Genomic DNA, 17,262 nt, shown 5'->3' on the forward strand with positions numbered 1-17,262 from the left:
CCTCTATCTGCTCCTACCTCGGTTGTGCTCTGTCTCTTTCTCAAAGATAAATAAACATTAAAAAATTTAAAAAAATTTTAATGGGCAGGGCTATAAATATGAAGAAATTGTATGACCTGAAGCCTAGCTTCTTGGTTTTCAGCACATGAACTCTACAGCATTAGCCGATTCTGGAGAGGTCCAGAGACTCAAGTCACTGGGCATTCACTAACTTACTGACCATGTTATAAGCTGTGTTTTATAAAGTGGTCAGATAAAGCTCCTACATTTCAGACTATTTTACAGCCTTTCCCAGGGAAGCCAGCAACTGTGCTCCCTGATGAAATCCTTTTATAATGCAAAAATTGAGGGCCACTGGTTATGAACGCAATCATAAGCATGATTGTGAGCTCTGTTGAAACTAAACCTTGTCTTACACTCTGTTCTGCGTCTGTTACAGACACATACATAAGTTCTTAGCAAATTGCTATTATGCTGGGTGCCTTCTAGAAGAGTTGAGTATTGGCCCTATTATTGGAAACGTTGAGCTACCAGGAAAATATATTTTATTTAAAAAAAAGAGTTCAACAGGGACGCCTGGGTGGCTCAGTTGGTCAAGCATCAGACTTCTGCTCAGGTCATGATCTCACAGTTCATGAGTTCAAGCCCCGCATCAGGCTCTGTGCTGACAGAGCAAAGCTTGCTTGAGACCCATTCTCTCTCTCTCTCTTTCCCTTTCCACACTCATGCATATTATCTCTCTCTTAAAGTTAATAAATAAATTTTTAAAAAGTTTAACAGCCAGTGTTTTGTGGATTGGGATGAACTCATCTGATCGCTTACTAATTTCACTTTTCGAGTTGAATAAACCTCTGAACCAGTGTCAACAAGGACATTGCACACTTGAGTCAATGTGATTTTGTACTTCTGGCTGTCAGTTTTATTGCACAACATTCCTTCTTAATGTCTTGTGTAATGTTTTTCTGAGAAACAGGGCTTTACTATAAAAGTGTCTTCAGTGATATCAGATATGAGAATCTGAATTTATCAAAGACCACTAAATTCTAATGATGATTACATCCTCTTTTCCAAAATACGTGGCAATATTTGCCATCTTTGTCCCGTGTGTCGGTGCACTGGACACTTTCATTGCCGCAGTGTATAAACATGCTGTCATTTTACCAAACAGGACAAGAAGTCCAGTTCCAAAAGAAGAAGACTTTGTCCTGATGAATAGGAACATAGACGTTTTGGAGAACGCAGTTCAACTGACAGCCATGGAAAATATTATCCTTTCTTTCGCTGGCTGGGATAGTGTAAAGGAAATTTGAAAGTTGGAAAGAGTATGGGCATTTGGAATTTATGAAAGACTATTTTGCTCATACTTGTTTCGACCAGGGTGCATATATCATTGTTACCCCAGAAGACAGAATTTATGGCTCGGTTTTCACAAGAGAGACCATTTACCCCTATCTGGAAGATATTCCAGACCCTAAGGTGAACTGGATTCCATGTACAGATCCCCAGAGATAATGTCATTAACCTTTGATTGTTGGACAAAAAGTTGTGATATTGTAAAAATACAAATAGCAAATTCATTAACCTTGACTAGTATTCTTTTCTGGCAATCAGTTTATGGCCCTGGACCCACAAGCCTCTTCATAATGTGTGCCATCTGGCATGGCTTTAGATGATGATTCTTAGTGAAGAGCCAAAAAGTTAAGTCCTCCATTAAGAGAAACCTCGGGCTGCACGTAGCCCCAGTCCCAGTCCCAGGAAAAGCCTCAGACTGTTCAAGGCTAAAGCCATCCTCAGACCGCCCTCAGTTCAGCTAATCAAAAAGAAAAAAAAAGAACCATTCCTATGGTCTGAGTCAAGGCTGGAAACTGCAGATACAAACTAGCTCCTTCCGCTTCTGTACCATTGCTTAAGGCTTGAGTTTCAGCCTCCCCGGAACTATCAGGCAGCTGCACACTGCCCAAGGCCGAAGAAACTGGCCACCACATCACTCCTCCACACTACCCTGGCAACACTCAATCAGGAAAGGCCAGCAGCCACCCTCCGCCTTACTGAAGGAAGGGCCTAGGGAGAGAGAAGTTAACCTGTTAGTCGCCGAACAAGACCCTAGACTCGCTCTACGATTGGCTGAATTCAAAGGTATCCTAAATGTTATAATTGGATCCCGCCAAAAAACCTGATGGCGGGAACCAATCAAATATGGTATATGTTCATATTTAAATATCAACCAATGACAAACCTGTAACCATAGAGATCCCCTGTCCCTCCCCACGACTTGTTTACTCCTGTCTATAAAAAGGCTGCAAAGGCTTTGTTCAGGGCCTCTCAGCGTCACCGGCGATGAGTGTGTGGAGGTCCGGGTTCCAACCTGCAAATAAACAACCCTTGCCGATTGGCTTTGACTCTGGTCTCTGGTGGTCTGTTTTTGGGGTCTCTCGAACTCTGGGCGTTTCATTGGTTGGTTATTTATTGTGCCTTTCTTTAATGAATGGCCTGTGTATATACAGTTTTTATAATAAATATGCTCCATTGGGTTTCAACAAAGTGAAAAAGCTGTAATAGCTAGGACTTCTGTTCCCAAGTAAAGTAAATTCATCCATGAATATCTGCCTCCTTTGCAGCAATGGTAAAAAGAGAAATGAACTTAGGTTTCCAAAGAGCTCTGATATCACTCTCATTTGCCCTGTGGTGAGTGTGGGAGGTGGAAATCCCACAGAACTTGAAAAAGGAAATATTGTCACCAAGACCACAATGTGCCACCTCCTAGCTGTGTGATGTGTGGCACCTAAATGCTTCACATCTCTGTTTCTTTATCCATGAAACTGAGATAATAAAATTTCCTGTCCTACTTCCTGTACACAGTAGATGAGAATGTCAAGTGAAATGATACATGTAGAATCTAAACACCATTGTGCTGCCTCCAATGTTAGCCGTCTCTATTCCCTTTTTATTTTTTCACAAAGAGAACTGGATCCGAACATCTTTGCTTTCTTGTTTTTGAGAAAATTAAGCAATTATTAATAGCTATAGTTTAAGTGTAACTTTCTAATGTTTATTTCATTTTTGGGAGACAGAGATACAGAGCACGAGGTGGGGAGGGGCAGAGAAAGAGGGAGATCTGGAATCCAAAGCAGGCTGAGCTGTCAGCACAGAGCCCGTCTCGGGGCTTGAACTCATGAACCAGGAGATCATGACCTGAGACGTTTAACCAATTGAGTCACCAGTTGCCCCGTTTAAGCATAACTTTCTTAGGGAAAATCTGTATAAAATATAAGACATATTTGTGAAATTATTTTAGGTGTGTTGACTTTTTAAAATGGTTTATATGTATTTCCTTTAAAAGGCAAAAATCTATGCATTAAAAAGTAATTTCATTTGCTGACTTTAAATTTGCATGCATCTGTTCTGAACTATATCCATTGTACAAGAAAACGAATGTCTTCAATAACTTTGACATCTGGAAGTGAATGGGGAGTCAAGTCCGATGCTGCAGCATAAGAGCTCTACTGTGTGAGCAGTCTTGCCCCATGAGTTTCAACTTTGAAAAATAATCTCTGAGTGTTGCATCGTCTATGTTTATAATTACAAAGTTAACATTAACCCAATGTGTACTTTGATCATGAGGTTTTTTTCCAGAGCAGGAAGGACTCATTATTTGCAACAATCCAAGACGCTGATACTAACATTCACTCTATTTGCCTGGGCTGATAATACTGACTTTCCTAGGGGAAAGAGGTCCTGAAGCCTGAGAATTAATCTCAGATGAATTATTTTAAGTTGGGGAGGTGGGTGACTGGTGAAATTTCAATATTAATGAGGGTTGCAGACATTTATTCAAATGGTAAGCTTTCAGCTTTGACTTACAAAAGGAGAAATCCAATATTTAATATAATGGTAATATTGGTTTAAAGAAAAAGCCACCCCAGGGCGCCTAGGTGGCTCAGTCAGGTAAGCATCTGACTTTGGCTCCTGATCTCCCGGTTTGTGAGTTTGAGCCCTGCATCAGGCTCTGTGCTGATGGCTCAGAGCCCAGAGTCTGCTTCAGTTTCTGTGTCTCTTTTTCTGCCCCTTCCCTTCTCACATTCTATTTGTCTCTCTCTCTCTCAAAAATGAATTAACATGAAAAAATTTTTTAAAAATAATAAAAATAAATAAAAATAAAACATGCTTTTAATGCTACCATTTTTTTCCCTAGTCATATTTATACCTAAATGAGATAATAGAGAGCCACATGGTAAACCTCGTGTATTTAAATACTATCACTTGGAATACTGACGTGTCTCATACTCCTTTGAGCTGTACCCATGAGGAACTAATAGAAGATATCAAAATGCCTTAATTACTTAGAAAAAGAAAAGAGAAAAAGGAAAAGAAAATCCGTGATAGTTTTATTTAAGGTTTTAATGAATATCAATGGTAAAAACGTTGTCCTATTTTTCCCGAGAGCAAAAAAAAAACAAGAAAAACAAAAGAAAAGGTCTGAAACAATAATCATAAATCTGTCCTTTCTCTTCAAAGGTTAAGTCAACTGATCAACTGTAGAGAGGGTGAGAGATGATGGAGAGAACCCAAATGGCTTCTAGAAGCAGTAAATCCATCAGTTTCATGGGTTGTCCTCACGTAGTTCGAAAATCCATAATGGCCATTATTTCTTTATGGAACATCTACTTGGTTCCAGGTACCTGGTACATATACATATTATCTCCTTCAATTTATAACTATTTCCATTTTTCATATCAGGTGAAAAAAGAGGCTTGTGATATCATATTGGTAATTAGCACAACAGGAAATCAAATCCAGCCGTTTCCATCTCAGCCCCCATCACTGAGTAGACTCAGAGCTCCTGGATGCACCGTAGTATATTTGAAATCACCAATGACCAGTGAATCCACTCCTTTGACAGAATGTTCTGGTTGTAAAAATTGTTATCTTTTCTGCATGTCTGTTTCTCTTAACTTTAGTCTTTGTACTACCTTTATTATTTTATAATATTGTTGTTGTATATATATGACTCCCCTCCTTCAGATTAGAGCCTTTCAAAGATTTGAAGCCACCTATTATTCCACCTATTTTATCACTTCAATCTCTTTTATTTCTGGGTTAATGTCTCCAGTGTAGATGGACTTAGCTTTGAAAAGCAATTTCATAGTCTAAATCTCAGGGCAGGAGAGAAGCAGTTATGTTATAATGACAGATAAGGAAACCAAGCCAATATAGTGAAGTCTGTCTGTTCGTTCTTTCGTTCTTTCGTTCTTTCGTTCTTTCGTTCTTTCGTTCTTTCTTTCTTTCTTTCTGTCGTTTATTTGTTCTTTTTTTCTTTTCTTTCTCCTTCCTTTCCTCCCTCCCTCCCTCCCTGCATCTCTCCCTTCCTCTCTTTCTTTCTTCCTTTCTTCCTTCCTTCCTTCCTTCCCTTCCTTACTCTCCCTCCCTCCTTCTCTCCCTCTCCTTCCTTCCTCCCTCTCTCTCTTCCTTTCCTCCTCCCTCCCTTCCTTCTTCCCTTCCTTTCTTCCCAAAATATTGTAAGTACATAATGCTGCATTTGTTCTCTATAGAAGTTGATTGACATAGGACCGACTAATTACTGCTTCCTAGTAAGACTATGGCTAGAATTCTAGAAAAGGTTCTCCCCATTAGAAGAGTGTGTTAAATTTCAAGCCCATCATTTGCCTGCCTGGAAGCACTTTATAAGAGAAAGCTTTCCCTCTCTTCCTTCTCTTCCTCCACCATCTTTCCAGTGCTTCAGTCTCACACTGCAATTGAGAATCTGGCACATTAAAATAGGTTAGCCTTCAGGGGAGGTTGGGAGATGGGCAAGATGGGCAAGGGGAGTGGGAGGTACAGGATTCCAGTTATGGAACGAATTAGTCACGGAATGAAAGGCACAGCATAGGGAATATAGTCAATGGTATTGTCATGGTATTGTATGGCGACAGATGGTAGCTCACTGGTGGTGAGCACAGCATCGCATATGGAACTGTCGAATCATTATGCTGTACACCTAAAACTAACTTAATATTGTGTGTCAATTATACTTCAATAAAAATAAACAAAATAAAACATGTTAGCTTTCATAAAGATGAAGATTATGTTGCATGTGAAATGTTAGACATTTTCTGATTTGATTCTTAACCTAGAGCTTGTGTTCTAACTAACGGGCAAATAAAGTATCATTCTGGAAGATTTGAAATCACTAAAATACAGTAACTTTAAGGCAATATCTATTAAATCAGGTTTGGCTATACTCCTGTGCAACAAGGCTCAGCTGCATGGCCAAGGACAAGTCCATTTACGTTGTGGCAAATATTGGGGACAGAAGCCATGCAATGCCAGTGACCCTCAGTGTCTCCCCAATGGTTGTTACCAGTACAACACTGATGCAGTGTTTGATTCTGAGGGTAGGCTGGTGGCACATTACCAGAAGGTAAGAATTTCTTCTTTTGTTTGTTTGTGGTATGTGTGTACACTCTTTTGTTGAACATGGCTAAGAAAATTGTTATGAATTCCTTTCTTAATTATTATACTTTAGTTGAAAAGAGGGTTTCATTTACTTTGGCTTCATACAAGGGTCTAAGTTTGAACTAATCATAAAATAGAATTTGGCAGAATACTGAATGTGATAACAGTCTCACAAAGGTGTTAATAGTCTCTGAGAAAGAAGGAGAAATGCTCTTTCATCCATGATTTAATACCAGGTTAGTTTTTTGGCTCACTTAATTAACATTCATAACATGACTAAGATTTAGTCATTCATTCTATTAGGACTCTTCCCTTCCCTTCCCTTCCCTTCCCTTCCCTTCCCTAAATGTAAGTAAGCTCTATACCCTGCGTGGGGCTTGAACTCATGACCCTGCAATCAAGAGTCACATGCTCTACCAACTGAGCCCGCCAGGCACCCTCCTTTAGGGCTTTTTTGATTGCAACATTAGAAACCCCCAAATGAAATTTACTTTAAAAGCACCACAGAATTTCCTTATGTATCTGAAAAACTATCAATCATGGGAAGGGTAGGTCTAGTTTCAGATGTAGTCCAGAGGCTTAAAAGACGTCAGCCATTCCTCTAGCTCTCTTCACCTTTGTTACGGCTTTTACTTGGGCTGTGGTTTTAGAGGCCACATAGTGCTCACATTTTTTAGCAGCAAAATCCAGAGGAAGAGTATAATTGTTTACTCCTAGTAAACCTGCATAAGCCTCATACTGCCTTGACTCCAGTTAGGCTACGTGCCTTCCCTGAGCTGATCCCTGTGGGACAAAGGACAAGCTGCCATCAGAGTGTAGGGTGGAGGAGGGAGCAATCCTCACTCAAGGGGAGGGGGGATAGCCAGACCACACATGTATACACATCAAGCCTAATGGTACATAGGAGCGGAGCAAGTACTCTTGACCGAGGCAAAGTGGATTTTGGAGCAACAATAAAGCTGGAAAAAAATTACCATGGGCTTACTGATGAACAAGTTTTAGCTATTACATTGCCTAAATTCACATTAACTGTACTTCACTTATATAAACCTAGCAGTATCAAAGGGAGATATAACAAAGTTAATTTTATTAACATGTGTTAGACCTCATACTGGCAGTGTTGTCAGTATCGAAAGAATACAGTGATAAAAATCTGAAATTTACAAGATTCAAATTTTCAACCTGTGATGCTAAGACAAATATTCACCTTTTAAATATCATTTATAGATATGATTTCATTCATTAGTTGTGGAAGGGTGAAATTTTCTGATTAACATCATAGTAATAAAACTTCTAGGCAGTGGTATATTGGGTGTGATTTATACAAATTTATGTGTAATAGTTTTAAATATGCACATCAACATGGATGGGAAAATTTTTTATGGATATGAAACACCTCTGCTTGGTAGTTTTCTTATGAATTTCCCCCTTATTTGGTTTTTGTTAACAGTACAATCTTTTTGCACCCAAAATTCAATTTTATTTCCCCAAGGATTCAGAATTTGTGACTTTTGAGACGTCTTTCGGGAAGTTTGGCCTTTTCACTTGCTTTGATATTTCTTCTCACGATCCGGCTGCGGTGGTGATGGATGAGTTTCAAGTGGACAGCGTTCTCTACCCGGTGGCACGGTACAACACGCTGCCCCTTCTGTCAGCTGTTCCTTTCCACTCTGCGTGGGCCAGATCCATGAGGGTCAGCCTGCTTGCTGCAAACACCCACAACACCAGCATGCACATAACATGCACAGGTAACTCGCACGTGTCCTGCAGCGAGTGGCCGTGACAATCTTAGGAAGTTTTCATTGACTTTCAAGCCACACTTTGCTTTAATAATTCTTTTATTAACTTTAATGTCACAAAATTAATAATAGCATGGATTTCTATACTGACATGTTTTAAGGACCATTATCCCTATGAGTACCGAAGGAGGTAAACACTATTATCTCAATTTCACATGAGGGAACATTGGAGTTAAAGAGAAGTCAAGTCACATAAACAAACAAACGAATGAATGAACAAATAAAAAAAGCCAGATCTAAGCAACTTTGCTGCCAGCATCCATCATTAATAGTGAAATAAATCTGGGGGGCGGGGCCAAGATGGCGGAGAAGTAGAAAGCTCCGTACCTTTCGCCTGCACCCATTTCTCAAACAGAGAAGGCCTGAAGTCATGGGACACTGAGCCACAGGAGTTTGGGGAGAGAAAGAGACAAGAGTACAGTGGGAGGGAAACCTCATAAGTGCGTGAGTGCGAACTGGGGAAGATAAAAGCGGAATGGGACCCAGAGACACGGAGGGAGGGGCGGGAACCCGGCTTGCGTGCAGCTGCGGTGAGTGATAAACCAGCGAGTGGTGGCGAGCTGCTGCGAGTCCAGAGGAAAGGAAAGAAAAACAGGTTTCTNCCAGGAAAATCTGCAGTGCGCGCCCAGCACCATCTGCGGCGGCGGCGGCGGCCTGGGGAAGTGGAGGCAGGGCCTGCGGCGGCGCGGCGCGCTGCGGCATCCCAGACCCGGCGGGCCTGAAGTTGCTACGTTCGGCAAACTCACTTGGGTTGTATCGCTGCTTGACCCGGCGGATCTGAGGCTGCGACACTTCCCCCACCCCCCACTCAACACCCCGGCAACAGGGAAGCAGTGACCTGCGGACCTTGCAGGGCGGTATAACAAAGCCCGCAGACTGGGACCTGGAAACGAGGCGGGGCATGGAGCATAGAGCTCAGCCCACCCTGGCTACTTCCGCAGCAAATGGAGATCAGACCCGAAGAAGTGATTTGCAACACTTGGTTGAGAAGGGACTGGCACGATGCCATTCTTCTCTGCACAACCACCAAGGCGAGGCCTCAGGGAGTGGCCAGCAGACACCGTGGAGACAAGACCTGCCAACCCCAAACCACGCCCATCCCCTCCAGGTACCTGTTTTGTTGTTGTTGCTGTTTTTACCTGAGCCTGGGTTTGCGTGTTTATTGCTTTTCTCTCTGCATTTGTGTACCTTTGTTCCCTCTGTGGTTGTCTGTTTTCTTTTTCCAGGGCTGCCTCAAGAAACAAGCCAAAGTACACATGGTGGAGAGTCCCAAATACCACTGCCAGTAGGGAAACAAAATAACCAAATGCTCAACAAGAGAAATGAAGAGACACCATCCAAAGAACACTTCCTGAACAGACAGGCCCTGAACAGTCAAAAATCCCTCTCTAATACAGCAGAACTCGCAAGGGCAGAGTGTACAACAAGCTTTTAAAATTAACAAGAGATAGAAAGCTAACCAATATGATGAAACGGAAGAACTCTCCTCCAAAGAAAATCCAGGAAGAAATGACAGCTAAAGAACTCCTTAAAACAGATATAAGCAACCTAACTGGACAAGAATTTAGAACAATAATCATAAAATTAATCACCGGGCTTGAAAAAAAGCATGGAGAACATCAGAGAAACTATGGCTACAAACAATACGGAGCTTAAAAATAGTTATGATGAATTAAAAAATGCGATAAATGAGATACATAATAAATTGGAGGCGTCCAATGCACGGATTGAAGAGGCAGAAAGGATAATAAGTGATTTAGAAGACACTATTATAGAAAAAGAAGAAACTGAGAAAAAGAGATAAACTAATCCAGGAACATGAAGAGTCTGAGAGCTCAGCGGTACAGTTAAATGGAACAATATCCGTATCATAGGAATTCCAGAAGAGGAAGAGACAGGGAAAGGTGCNGGATACGAATGTGGTAATAACAGGGGACTTTAATACTCTGCTTACAGCAATGGATGGATCAACTAGACAGAAAATCACTAAAGACACAATGGACTTGAATGACACATTGGACCAGATGGATCTGACAGATATATTCAGAACTCTACATCCTGAGGCCAGGGAATTCGCTTTCTTTTCAAGTGTGCATGGCACATTCTCCAAGACAGATCACATACTGGGACATAAAGCAGCCCTCAATAAATATAAAAGGATTGAGATCATACCNGAGACCCATAACTAGTGAAGAAATAGAATCAGTTATTAAAAATCTCCCAACAAATAAGAGCCCTGGACCTGATGGCTTCCCTGGGGAATTCTACCAGACATTTAAAACAGGATTANGAGATGGGACATGATACTCTACATAGAAAATCCGACAGACTCCACCAAAAGCCTACTAGAGCTAATATATGAGTTCAGCAAAGTCACAGGATACAAAATCAATGTACAGAAATCGGTTGCATTTTTATACCCCAACAATGAAGCAACAGAAAGAGAAATCAAGAAACGGATCCCATTTACAATTGCACAAAAAGCCATAAATTCCTAGGAATAAACCTAACCAAAGACATAGAGATCTGTATGATGAAAACTATAGAAAACTTATGAAGGAAATTGANCGTGGGGGAAGCCTGAGGGGGGAGATGGGCATGGAGGAGGACACTTGTGGGGATGAGCACTGGGTGTTATATGGAAACCAACTTGACAATAAACTATTCAAAAAATTTAAAAAAAAATAAAAGAAATAACTGGAGCAGAAAGAAAAAAATAGTGAAATAAATCTTTGTGCTTAAGGTGACAAAAATCATGTTAGATTTAATGAGGTCTTTAGAATTTTTCCTTCATCGCATCCATGTTCAAGGGATATAAGCTCCCCTCTTGGCTTCTTGGTTATTCGTTGATCTTGGTGAAGAAACTTAAAACACAAATAAATTACATAGGCCAACAGAGAACTAAAATTATTATTTGTGTTTGGGGAATTTTCTAGTTGTTGTTAAGCTGGCTAAAAAAGAGGTAGTTTAAGTAAGAAAGAGATGTCACCCAAGCCAGCTGATAATTTCAGGGCAAGCAGAACCTTACGGAGGACACGGAGTCATATTGGAACTATGCCAGGCTAACAAGCTATCTCCTTAAGTATCCTGAAAGTGCTTATGCTTTTCTAAGGCCATATCTAATTTCTCTGGGGAATGATTTTATGAATTTGTGACCATGCAAAATTTGCAACCAATGTTTGTGTTACCTTGTGTCCCCATAGGGAGTGGAATCTATGTGCCAGAAGTGGTTAAAGTGTACCACTATGATGTGGAAACAGAGTGGCCTGCTGATGCTGTCAGAACTGAAGTCCGGGCCTTGAAGTGAACCCACCTATCCTGCAGCTGCTGATTGGAGTGCTTATGCCAGAAGTGTCAAGCCATTCTTGTCTGAACAGTCAGCTTTTCCAGGGATGATTTATTTTGATGAGTTCACTTTCATTGAGGTTAAGAGAAACAGGAAATTACACAGTTTGCCAGAAAGACCTGTGTTGTCACTTAACTTACAAGATGTCTGAGAAACGAACAGATGAGGTGTATGCACTAGGTGCTTTTGATGGACTGTACACAGTAGAAGGTCAATGTACAGGTAAAAACTACTGACATAGGTTAGAGTGGATTGTTTATTAGTTTTTCTTCTATATCATTATTGCATTTCTTTAAAAATTATGCTGGATTCAGTTACTTGGTAGCACATTACATTTATCACTGACATTTTCCCCCAGAACACTTTATTTGTTTAGTCTTAGCAAGAACAGGATTTCTTCTCTTGGGTGCAAGGTAAAACATAAAGCAGCTTGATTGGTTCTCAGCCAGCTGGATTTGAAAAGACTGTAACTTCCATGCATTCTCATTCTGTGTCAGGTTACTTTAGAACATAGCTTTCCAAACTGTCTTCAACAGGAGTCCATTATCAGAAGTTCAGTTCACATAATGATGCAGTGCAATGCAGATGCTTGATTAAAATTTAAACAAATATTTTCTTTATTAATTCAGTTCGAATTAGAAACAGCCATCATTATGAGCAATGGCAGTCTGACTTTTAAAATCTGATTTATTGCATTTCACTTTATTAAAGAGAGAGAGAGAGAGTTAGTCCTGACCTATTGAACTGATTTTAGAATTCACTAATAGTATATGACCTCCAGTTTGAAAAGACTGCTTAAGAGATGTAGGGGATAAAGGCAGGCTACCCCAAAAGGAGCCATTTGGGCATGAAGATTATTGTGACTTAAAAAGCAATCAGAAACCAGAAGAGTCAGAAAAAAACTCTTTACCTCCCCCACCATTGTTTATAAGAATTTAGATCTAGGATCTGCTTCAGGAAGACAACTACCAGCATAGACAACAATGTCAGGACATGAACTAGGAGTGGCAGACAGGGGGGTACCTCACAAGCCCTGTTTGACCCAAGGCCTCCATGTCCCATGGTTTCTAAGAGGTCCAGCAAACATTTGTTTACCAAATGGTTATTCTTTCTCATCTTTCTATGAATTGCATTCCTTCCCTTTGAAGTCCCAGACCCGTATGCCCTTCTCCTCACTCCCAAATGATATGAACACCTCATTTGGCCTGTTTTTGGAATTTCCATGTCTGTATGGATTCCCATACACACATTTTAAAGTTGACTTTCTCCTGTTAATCTGTCTCATGCCCATTCAGTTCTCAGTCTGGCTAGAAGGACCTTGAAGGCGACAGGAAATTCTTCTTCCATGACAGATGCAACTTAACAGATCTTCCTCTAGTCCTTGAGATCGTGTCTTTCACGGAGAAAATATTTCCAGGATCTCTGACTACTTATCTCCCCTTTGCCTACCCAGACATGCATGTTACTGAAGTGTCAAACCACTGACCTGAGAACTTGTGGGGGGCCCGTGGGGTCAGCTTGCACCCAGTTTGAAGAATTCTCCCTCAGTGGTGCCTTTACAACACGTTATGTTTTCCCACAGATCATTCTCATTGGAAGCCAACTTGCTCCTGAAAGACACTATGAGGTAGGAGGAATTCAGGATGATCCATTTCTTTGAACAGATGGGGTAGACTGGCATAATGAAAATCTTTGACATTATGACACACTGTTGCAGTGTGCGGTTCTGCAGAGTGCAGAATTTTAAAGACATGGGAAGCTTTAATATGGAGAGAGGTTGTGGTTCTAGATGTCTTTAGGTGGTGACAGAGAACTTGGGGTTGACTTTTTCTACGTAAAGGTGATGCTCAGGTCCAAGGTAACAGTAGGGTTATGGAAAAATAAAGATATTGATTGTGACGATGGTGTGGAAGGTATGGAAGGCCCGAGGTAAACACATTAAACAATGCACCTACAGCTTATTTCATGCGGATATTTTGAGAACTTGTTATAGTGACAGCAATAATGATAGTAATAATGGTAGTGTTTCATGAGTTAAAAGAATTTTTTTATACTCATCTTTTTTAACCCCCTGTGCAATAGTTTATTTGCTGCACTTTCACCCAAATCTCTCTACTATTTGACCTCTAGATCTGACACATGGGTCTTCTGACATCACATCCCATGTGCCTGTTACTATTTTAGAGTGATGTTGTCAGAGGAGGTCTCTGGGCTGGAAACCAAAGCTCTGCATGGAGTTAATCCTTTGCTTTCTTTGATCGGGTTTTATGAGATGGCCGTCTGAGGATCCTCTTTGCTTGTCTTAGTTATGGCCCTCCATAACGGAAGAGTGTTCGAGAAAGACCCTCCGCGCTTAGGGCAAGGACTGGGGAGATGATAAGGATATCCCCTTCCTCTGGCAGACTTTTAGGATTACCCTGGCAAAGAAAGGGAGAGAGAAAACAAAAGCATCATGTCTGTTTAGAAGAGATGTCACAAACTGGCCAAAACAACAAACTTAAAATTTAAAAAACGTTGGATGGGTTGTACATGTTTTACATTTTCTGTGTCTGTTATAGCACAAACTCATTTATGGGAGCTGCATGTGTGAGCCATGTAGATGCAATGTAAGTATATGTAAGTATAGGTATGGGTAGTGGACCCTACAGTTAAATGGAGGGGGACTTAGAAAACTCCCTACTCTAATGTATGCAAATGTTTTTCTATCATGTGTAAATACACAGGGGGCACATTAAATATGCAGAGGGCTTTTGATCCTAGTTGATTAAGATTTAGGAAGTTAAAAAAACAAGGGCATCTTGTAAAGTAATTATGAATAACTTTTTAACTGATTAAAATTCTTCTATTATCTGTTTGTTATACTCTTAAATTCTATTTGCATGGAAATAAGATCCTTAGGACAGAAATAAAAAAGAAAAAAATGATCTCCTTCAGACCACACCCTGTTTCCTTCTGGAATTATTCCATGCTAAAACGTATCCATTCCTGATTAAGCTCCCTGGATTCATAGATTTGTTGCAGCCTGTGCTACCCTGGGAGCTCCCTGGGAGCTTCCTTAGAAAGGGCCTCCCTGTCACCTTTCCCCCACTGTCTCCTGGCACCCTAAGCTCTTTTTTTCCAGCCAGTCACTGATTAACACTGGGAAGAAATACACAGGAGAGCAGGGAGCTTTCTGATTCATGCGGGAGTGGTTGAGGATCACTCTGGGTTGGGGACATGTTAGTCACACAGAAGATGACAGTTGTTAGCCTAGATTTTTCCCAGATGTTTATTTCCCTTCCATTTCATTCAACCCGGTTGTAGGAGGCTGGAGATATTCTGGACAGCAGGCGACGCCCTTGACCTCTGCTCCCATCGTGTCTGGATTTTCTCTCCAAGGGCTATGACATTCAGATCCTAAGATTGTACCAGTGCCCCGGACTCTTTGATGCGGGACATGGGCATCTTCTGTCCTAATGGTCTTGTGCTGGCTTTTTCTAGGCTTCTTTCCTCTCTTTCCTAGAGAGGTGTCTGGTGACTGCATTGTACCTGGTGGCCTCAGCCTCCTCACCACCCTTCATCCCGTGCATCTTATGTAAGTGACCTCTGCCCCCTTTCTCCAGCTTGACGACTGCAGAATCACCAGATCCTGTGTTTCTTGGCTCCTACTCAGCATGACTCAACAAGCAAGCTGTCTCTCTGGAAGGTGTTTTGATCCTTATCTTTTAATACCACTTTTTATTTCTCTGACCTGTTGTCTCTGTCCTTGTCTCCCTCCCCCTTTCACTGTATGTGCCATGACTTATAAATGAGGACCTCTGATAGACTCAGTCCTCAGAGCAGTGCCTTCCTCATCTAAATTCTTTCTTTGGAGAGTGGAATTATTCTTCTGACTTCAGCTAGTATTCCTGAGTCCGCAGAGTATAATTCGCAGGTGAGCAAAAATTATTTTTTCTTTTTTATGGGAGCCAGTTTCAGTCACAGAATAATGGTTAGGACTGATATTTAAAAAATAAACATTTTATTAAGTTCTATGGCAAAAATATATATATTCTTACAGTGTAAATAACTGTGTCAATCAGATTCATGTCCATAGAAAGTTGAAAGTGTTCTAGTCAGTAAATATTAAATAACAAAAATTCAACGGAGTAAATTTAAAGGTCAAATTGGCTTTATTCAATGATTCATGAGGCCAGCAGCATTTCATCCAGGGGTGGAAAAAAAACTCTATTGAGGTTTAGGAAAGGGAAGGTTTTTAAAGGCAGAGAAGGAGTGGAAAAAGAAAAATTATTATCAAACAATGCATTATTTTTTTCAAGGTGGCTCTCCTAAGGGGAACTTAAGGATTAATTTCTAGTACGGTCCAGAAGATTTCAGGTTGTCTGGCTAAAGGTCACATTTCTGCAAGAAGCTGAAGCTGCCAATTAGGTTAGGTAGTAAGTCTCGGTGGGGTTTAGAACAGATGACTCCATTTTGGGTTTGCTGTCTTCTTTTTAACAATATTAATGGGGTGCCTGAGTGGCTCAGTCAGTTGGACATCCAACTCCGGCTCAGGTCATGATCTCACAGTCTGTAAGTAGGAGCCCCCCACTGGACTCTGTGCTATCAGCCCAGAGCCTGGAGCCTGCTTCGGTTTCTGGGTCTCCCTCTCTTTCTGCCCCTCCCCCACTCCTGCTTTGTCTCTGTCTCAAAAATGAGATTAAAAAATTAAAAAAAAACAATATTAATATCTAGGCCTTTATATTTAGTAGCAACACAAAGACAGATTTCTTATCTTTTATTATACATACACATTATAACTCTGACTCAGGTCCCATTTCTGATCACCACCCATAATTCTGACACCGAGTTCTGATGTGGGGGAGGTGGTTCCCACACCCGTAAGCAGTTGCCTAACCCCAGCTGGAGGTCCTACAATTCAACTCGATTCTGAGTAGCATCTCTATACCTGGAGATAGTGTTGGGACCCACAGTTGAGGGGCTTAGCCCCACAAAATTGCCCTCTCCCCACTTTAGACGTCAAACCCAGATTGTCACCTGTGCTTCTGACTGACTGGCTATACAAAGGAGGGTCCGGGGACCCCTTCCTTCAGTTTCGTTAATTTGCCCTAGTGGCTCATAGAACTCAGAAACATTTTACATCAGATTACCAGTGTTACAAAACAAAATTCAACTGAGTCAATTTGAAGATCTAATTGGCTTTGTGAAGTGATTCATGAATCAGGCTGGTGGCATCCCATTACACGTGGAAGGAGCTCCTCTGAGCTAAACTAGAGAAAGATATTTGAAGGCAGAGAAAGGGCATTTTAAAAAAATGGAGGAGGAGAAGGAGAAGAAAGGAATTTATTAGCAAGGAATGCATTGTTTAGCCAAGTTGCCCCTCTAAGTAGAGTATAAGTTCTACATACTACTCTACTCCTGGTCTAGATTGACCAGGAAATTTGATGTTGACTGGTTACAGGTTACATGGGGTAACATTTGGGGTGTTGCAATCTCCGTTAGGTTAGGTAGTAAGTCTTGGTTTACTTGATAGGGTTTTGGGGTTATGATGGGGGGATCCAGAGCCAATGGCCAAGGAGGAATTCTTGAAGACGTCTTTGGTACAAAAAGGTGATTTTACTTTATTTTATTTTTTTAATTTAATGTTTTTAATTTATTTTTAGAGAGAGATAGAGACAGCATGAG

At 40.9% G+C, this 17,262-nt stretch overlaps 1 protein-coding gene and 1 pseudogene across 6 annotated transcripts in view; both read left to right on the forward strand.

Annotated features, from left to right (window-relative positions):
* The first annotated feature begins 1,049 nt into the window (after positions 1-1,049).
* LOC144241426 (vascular non-inflammatory molecule 3-like) lies at positions 1,050-14,225 on the forward strand (annotated as a pseudogene).
* Positions 14,226-15,392: 1,167 nt separating this feature from the next.
* Positions 15,393-17,262, forward strand: part of VNN1 (vanin 1) — a 64,823-nt gene continuing 62,953 nt past the window's right edge. For 2 of the 6 annotated variants that reach the window (XR_013338113.1, XM_077776138.1), the window contains exon 1: positions 15,393-15,511. The gene's annotated coding sequence lies outside the window, so the exon portion shown is untranslated. The remainder of the gene's footprint in view (positions 15,512-17,262) is intronic. The other 4 variants (XM_077776133.1, XM_077776134.1, XM_077776137.1 and 1 more) reach the window with 3 other exon arrangements.

Source organism: Crocuta crocuta, unplaced genomic scaffold (genome assembly GCF_008692635.1).
Source record: "Crocuta crocuta isolate KB4526 unplaced genomic scaffold, BGI_CrCroc_1.0 scaffold25, whole genome shotgun sequence".
NCBI classification, from domain to species: Eukaryota; Metazoa; Chordata; class Mammalia; order Carnivora; family Hyaenidae; genus Crocuta; species Crocuta crocuta.